This window comes from Durio zibethinus, chromosome 12, assembly GCF_047325235.1.
Source record: "Durio zibethinus cultivar Kanyao isolate XHJ-2024 chromosome 12, ASM4732523v1, whole genome shotgun sequence".
Taxonomy (NCBI): Eukaryota; Viridiplantae; Streptophyta; class Magnoliopsida; order Malvales; family Malvaceae; genus Durio; species Durio zibethinus.
In genome coordinates, this window is record NC_143173.1 from 17506141 (window position 1) to 17514136 (window position 7996).

The window sequence follows — 7996 nt, forward strand, 5'->3', positions numbered from 1 at the left end:
CATTTTCAGTTTTTTTGAAAATTGAAAACAAAAACATATTTGGTAGGTTGTTTTTATTTTCTATTTTTGAAAATTGAAAACAAAGCTTTGTTTTGAAAATTATTGAAAATAGAAAAATGATGTTTTCAGTTTTTTGAAAACAATGTGGCACTATTATCATACAGGCACTGTTAACAAAAGTTACAATTAAACCACTATAGTGACGCTACAATTATTTTATTAATAAAATAATATTTTTATTATATAAATATTATATTAATAAATATTATTATATGTATTATATAAATAATATTATATTAATTAATAAATAATATGTTACATTAATAATATATTATTAATATAATATATTATTTATTAATATAATATTAACTAATATAGTATTTATAAATAATATATATTAATAAATAATATTATAATATATAAAAATAATTTATTAATAAATAAATAAAATTATATTAATAAATAATATATTAATAAATATTATTATATTATTAATAACAAATGGAGCCTAAAATCTTTAACCACTTTCTCTTCCATGTTTTTGTTTTTATATTTCTAAAACAAAAACATTTTATAAAAACATGATTTCAAATTCAATAAATTAAAAATAAAACAAAATAAAATTTACAAAACATAAAATATAAAACACACAACAATATCTAACGACCTCTTAAAAATCTTAAACTTTTATTGAAAGAATCTTAAGGTACATTGAAAATAAAAGGCAAGGAAAGTATATTTTACTGAAAAATAAATGCAATTTTCCCCTAAACAACCCTTTAAATGAACAAGCAGGAAACTAATTGGAGAGAAAAGAAAGTAAAATGAAAGAAATGAAAATTCTAGAAAAAAATAGAAAAATGCTATGAAAGTCTCCCCAAATGGCTTACCATTCCCTCCTATTTATAAGCAAATGTGAGGTGGTTCATCCAATCAAAATGCAAAAAAAATTCCAGCTAAGTTGCCACATCTTCTAGATCCTTCCAACTCATCTGTCTTGCTTTCGTAGCTTTCTTATATGCTTCTCTTTACTTCACTTTACTTCAAGCTTTCTTCATTTGATCTTGTGAGCTCTAAAAAGTCAAAATTATGTCTAATGAGAAGCCTTCAAATAACCAACCAAGCAACTCCAATTATCCTTCTTTGAATGTCCAAAATGGCACCACAATCCTTTATTCACCTAGCAAGTACATCCAACAAGCTTGCTTGAATTTTGCTTCCAATAATTTTGGTATCAATTGTAATCAATTTCTTCTTCAATTTTCTGCCAAATACAGACCATTTAGTGGAAATTTTATGTATGAAAAATTCACAAGTCCAAATATGGCTTCAAACTGCACTAGTGCACTAGTCACCTTTCTAACACTTGCAAAACTACCACAAAGGTAACAATAACTAATGAATTAAAAAGGACATTTTCAAATGAAAAATATGAGAATTAAAACTTGAAATAAAATTCAATTAAGCTTAAATAAGCTAAGGAAATCATAGAGAAAAAGGGTGAGGAAAACTTCCATAAGTGGCAATGTAGCACAAACACACTAGTTTTGGCTTTTCATGGCTTTTTGCACCAAAAATCCTCCAAAACGAGTCCAAAAGCTTCAAAATTCCTCATTTTCCATATTTTCACCTACACATTAAATATTTGTATATTTAGGAGTTTTTTTGCCAAAATTCACAAGGAACAAGCCAATATTCAAGAGAAATTGCACTAAATGAGATAAGAAAATACAAAAGTTTAGTGCTATCAAGCATCAACATAGGGAGATTGTGACTAGCTTAAAAGTGACTAGATCATGTCATCATGCATATTTAGCTTCATAATCGAACCTATGGAACTAATGGTTGCAATTTTATTTACACAATTGTGTTGGCAAATAATCATAATCACATTTGCTTTTTTATTGGAATTACACTAAAAATCTAGTAATTGTATTAATGGAGTGCACTTTTTTTTTATGTAGTAAGTAACCTTGCTTGGAACAAGGTGTTGAGTAAATAATGCAAAATGCTGAACTGGGACATAAAGCTATGATGCTTGCTAACAAGGTGCCTAGCACTCCAATTTAGTAATTGAACTACTCTATTAAGAGAAAAGTATTTTTAAGATCCAAGCTTCTCAATTTCCTATTTATTCATCTTTAGATAGTATTCCAATGAAGATATCATATATGATATAAATTTGAAGTTTTAGCTCACAAAGCATCTGGATTTAAGGAAATTTGACCCGTAATATGTTGTTCAAACATGGACAATGAACTCAAATTTTCTAGAAAATGCATCATTTAAGATGCATTTGAATGGACCTTTGAAGCAAATAAGGCATTTCCTCTTCAAACAATAATCAGGAAAGTTGAAAATAGTAATTATTTTATCCTTTAATTAATCTTCTTTTTCAATATCTTTCAAGGAAGGTTAATATAAGTAATTGTATTCATGAACTATATCAAATACAGAAAAAGTAGGATCAGCAGCACATCTCACAGAAAGCAAGATGATAAATACTAATCTAGCCAAAGTTGGAAAGAGATGCATATCATTATGGCCAAATTTCAGCCCCTATTCTTCATGAATTTTACAAGGTAACACAAGAAGAAAGTGGATATTTAGCAACCCTATTTTGCAACGACTAAAAATATCATTGCAAAATATTGTTTTATTTACAATGACTTTTTATAATAATTGCTTAATTGAACTTTTTATATTTTATACAACACTAAATTTTATTGTTGTTAATTACTCTTCTATTCATAATGACAACAAAAAATTGTTGTGAAAACTTATTTTATTTGCAATGATTTTTCAATGCCGTTGCTTAAGTTTTTTTTTAATATTTTATTTAATGATAAAAATGATTGTTATACTAGTTTTTGTCATGTTTGTAATGATTAAATATTATTGTTGCAAAAATTTATTTTATTTGCAACGATTTTTCAATATCGTTGCTTAAGTTATTTTTTTGTGTTTTATACAACGACAAAAAAAAGTTATTACAAAATTTTTATCATATTTGTAACAATAAAAAAGTATTGTTGCTGAAATATGTTTTATTTGCAATGATTTTTCAATATTAATGCTTAAGTAACTTTTTTATATTTTATACAACAACAAAAAAAGTTATTATGAAATTTTTATCATATTTGTAACGATAAAAATGTATTGTGGCAAAAACCTATTTTATTTGCAATGATTTTTCAATGTCGTTGCTTAATTTATTTTTTAAATATTTTTATACAATGACATAAAAGCTATTTCAAAATTTTTTGTCATATTTCTAATGATAAAAAATTATTGTTGCAAAATAGTATAACATCTGCAATGACATTTCATAATCATTACTTAATTGATTTTTTTTTTAAAATATTTTATATAACAATAACTTTTATCATTGTGAATTCCTATTATATATATTCCTAGCAAAAAAGAATTATTGTGATATTTAATTATATTTAGTGTTGTTACTAACTCAAATTTTCAATATGTTATATAACAAAAAATAATTTATTACAAATATTTAATCACAACATAAATAAATTCATTAAATGAGTTCTAAATAAGCATTGGTTTGGAGGAATGAAAAAAAAAAATTAAAGTTTCACTAATAATGAATTGCAATAATATTTTATTGATCTCTCTCTCTTATATTTGTCTAAAATTTTTCAAATGGGAGCCTAGTTTTTTAGCATTAATTTTGATGTCATGTTTATGAAAAGATGCAAATTCTTGTCTCATCAAGTTGAATTTACTAACGATAAAAATGATTGAGCAGGTAGCTTTTTAAAGGCCGAGACATGAAAAGTAGAACTGAGCATTATTTGGTGTAAAATGGCAAATGTTTGACGAATGAAAAATTTTAGTTTGGTTTCAAAGCTAATTTGAATTAATATTTCAGTTTTAATATGGTTTCATAAAATTTTAAAATCAATCTAAATTTAAAATTAAATTATAGATAAATAATGTAGTAGTATTTATATTTATATTGTTATATCCTAGCCCAAATGGTAACTGGGCTAAACTATTACCAAAATCTATTAATGTAGTTAAGGAATTAACTGCTAAAAGAAAAAGGGGTTGAAATATTTTAGGAGAGAAAACTTAGTCATTTTTGCTTAACGTGAAACAAAAAAAAAAAGAACTTTCTCTTGCTTTCTTGCTTAGGGTTTGAGATTTTGGATGATTGAACTTGAGACAGTTGGTTTAATCTTTTAAGGTAAGCAAAAGCCCTTTCATTATTTATTTGGAAGAATGTTTTATTTGTTGTTGAATTTTGAGATAAAAAGTTTGAGGAAAACTTAAAGATTCATATAACTCTCACATAATTTTTCATGATTGGTTGATGCTAATCTATTTGATTGGGTTTTTATTATTTAATTAAGAGTTAAGCATGATTATAGACTATCTTTAAGGCTGGTAACAAAAGAACCCACTATTGTCGATTAAAGGAAGGAATATACATGTTGTGTAACAACAAGTTTTCTATGACAATGAGTTTGTATTAGTTTCTGTGTTAATAAATGGAACTTTATTGTAAGTATTATATACCATTGAAAAGCTTGTTGAATTTATATTTCAAAGAAATAAATGAAAGTTGATTTCGAGTTTTTTTATAAAAAGCAGTCTAATTTTTACTTAAAAATGTATAAGCTACCTAGCAATAGCAGCAGACAGGGAGTACGAAAATTCTTTTAATTTTTATACAATGAATTACTAATTGAATCATATATGTTTGAAAAGATTATTAAGCCTACTTTCCAATGAAATACTTGGAACTAAATTCTGAGTCTCTTATGAATAAATAATTTTTATTATAATATATACATGTTGTTCGGTAGCAACATATGATATGGATCGTAAAAATTATTACAATTAATCTACAAGGAATCATAAGGTGGGCCATATATGATTAAAAAATTTATTAAGTCTAGTTTCTAACGCACTAAAAATATATTAATTTTAAGTTTTATATATTGTGATATGGTTATTTCAGTGAAAGAAATGCAAATTGTTGGCATTAGTTAGTTGTTTTAGTATAAATAATCTCAAAAAATGTTGATTAATTTTTGATATATTGAAATAATTTTAAATAAATAATTATTTATTTAAAAAAAATAAAATGGTGAAATCAAAATGAAATAAGTAAAATCTTACATATTTTACTTGTTTCCAAACTTATATATATGTTTTTAAATGAGTGAATGTTTTATTTATTTATTTTTTAGATCATATTGTGTCTTAGTCTCGGGGCTTAATTTATATAAATATTGTCTTATGTTATTTGTATAAGTTATTTTATATATTAATATTTTTATTTAAAATATTCTCACGAGGTTAAAGGTATCAAAACTAAACTTTTATTATTATTATTTTTGATATTTTTCTAGTCGTGTTTCATATGCGAGACAAAGTGGGTATGCCCAATATGTTTTTTAAGCCTAAGAAGGATTTGGCGGCCCACCAGAACTCTTTTGGACCAGACCAGTCAAAGCGGTAAAATTGTCAATTCAAACTGCCTAATGCCTTCTAAAACCCTATCCAGACTCCGAGTTGATATATCATTGTATCTCAAATTAGGCTGCTCCTTAACTGAATCCAGAGACTGCAGGAGCTTAAGCAGCAGCCATGGGTACGCCATTTTCTTTAGCTTTTCATAACTAATATTCTTGATTTAATAGCTGGATATCTCTTATTTTCTCTATTGTTTTTCGTTAATGGGAGGATTTAAATCTGGGATCTGTTTTTTCTGTTTATGTAGAGTGATGGGTTTTTCTCTGCTTGATTTATTTTCCTTTATTTGATTAAATGTAGAAACTTATTGAAGGTTTGGTTCTGACTTATTATTAGTTTTTCATCTTTTGTTTTATATATTTTATTACTATATTTACCACTTTCAAAAATTAGATGCTAAGTGGTGGAAATGGGCTTTTAGTTGACTGGAAGTCTTTTAAAATGAAAAGGGTTATATTTGATTGCTTTTTTGTAAATATATTTAGATGGATCATTGTTTTGGCATTTTGGGTTCTGATTTGTGATGATTTTGTTTTTGCTGGGTCTTTTGGGGAAAATATGGGCTTACAAGTACGTGTCAGGGCTATGGAGGAAGAAGCAATCTGATGTGATGAGGTTCTTTCAGAGGGTCAGGTGTTGGGAATACCGCCAGCACCCTTCCATTGTTCGAGTTAACTGCCCAACTCGCCCTGACAAGGCTCGTCGCTTGGGATAGAAAGCCAAGCAGGTAAGCTGATTCATTGTTTCTTTGATATTGCTTTCTTCCTCTGTATTTTTATGAGGTTTGGTATTTTATCTTTTAATTTTTGGCTTATTCTATTTGCTTTATTGCAGTTGTAACATATTTTAGTTATATGATTATCCTTTGGTCGGAAAAACTGCATTGCAAAAATGTTTATGGCCAGACTTATTGTAATTGTGATAGTACTCATATGTTGCTAATATAGTTGAAATATACTTTTTTTTAATTATATTTACAAATAAAATAATAAATTAAATGATGTTATGATTGGCAACAATAAAATTGTTATGAAAGATATAAAGAAATTTTAACAGTATTCATGTAACAATAATACGAAAGGTATAAAAAAATTTCAAACAGTATTCATGTAACAATAATAGTTGTTATAATTAATTAAATTGGTTGTGTTAAAAATTTATAACTATAAAATTTGTTGTTATAATTAAAAAATTATTGCAAAAATAATTTTATCAACAACAATAGCAAATATATAAAAGATTTTTCTATGATTACAATTGTTGTTAAAGTTATTTAGTGAAATGACAAAAATCATGATGCTAAACGTAATTAGCAACAATATATGATTATGTTGCCAAACATGTTTTTGTATTCGAAATTTATGGTTTCTAAAATAAAATAAAAACAAAACATTTAATCGTTATAAAATATTTTATGTAATCAAAATAATATTATTATGTAAGTTTTTGCAATCAAATTTTATGATTGCTAATATTAAATTTATACAATGTTATTTTGTTGTTGCAAAATTTTATACAATGACATGTTATCATTGTGAAAAAATGGTTTATTTGGCAACAATTAAAAGTTGTTACAATTTTTTTTTTTCAACAACACTATAAATTATTACATTAATTCTTTATTAAAAAGGTTAATAGCTATTTTTTTTAAACAACACTATAAGTTATTGCATTAATTCTTTATTAACAAGGTTAATAGCAATGATCTCGCAACGATAAAAAATTATTTCAAAACAATTTTAACAACAACAAATAATTATTTAGCAATGTTTTGGATTGTTGTAATATATCAATTTTCTTATAGTGCAAACATAATCAAATTAAGCATAAATGTGACAAAAATTGTTCTTCACTTCATTAAATAATTAATGGCTAAACTAGTTAAACTAACAATATATCAATGTTAGATAAAATAAGATAACTAGGCACTACAAAAAAAGTTATTTTTATCGACATTTATAAATGTCAATAAAAGATTAAAAAAGTGATGATATTACTGTTACGAGAGTTTTTGTCTATCAGTTAGGTGAGTGTTAGTGAAAACTTTTCGACAGTCAAATCACCAATGCTAGAACTACACATGTACTTGCTAATATGATTTTTTTGGGTACTTTAAATTGCTGTTATAAGTAAACAACTTTTAAATATATTTTAAAATGCTAGTTAAAGTCGAATTTTATTTAAGTTGTTTATATTATTGAGTGAGTTATATTGACACTTAAAATCATCCTTAAAAGTTTTTTTTTTTTCTAAATAATTTTCATACTTCTAATCTTTGTAACCAATAAAATTAAAAAATAATGCATACCAATTAATAGAGAACACAGGTCTGAGAAATGAAAGTCTACAAGTCACTTTTGCAATTTCTGGCAAAAGAACATTTTTAGATTATTTATTTCCCAAAGTTTGCTTTCCTCATTACAGAATAATAATTAACTGACATGTGCATCACACTTTGAAGTATTCAAGCATAGTTAAAATCAGACAGAGA

General features: G+C 25.3%; 1 long non-coding RNA gene across 1 annotated transcript; it reads left to right on the forward strand.

Moving 5' to 3' along the window:
- The first annotated feature begins 5519 nt into the window (after positions 1-5519).
- LOC111297271 (uncharacterized) lies at positions 5520-6474 on the forward strand. Its single transcript, XR_016326032.1, has 3 exons — positions 5520-5623; positions 6077-6232; positions 6340-6474. It is a non-coding gene; the product is annotated as an uncharacterized LOC111297271 (long non-coding RNA).
- The last annotated feature ends 1522 nt before the right edge of the window (positions 6475-7996 follow it).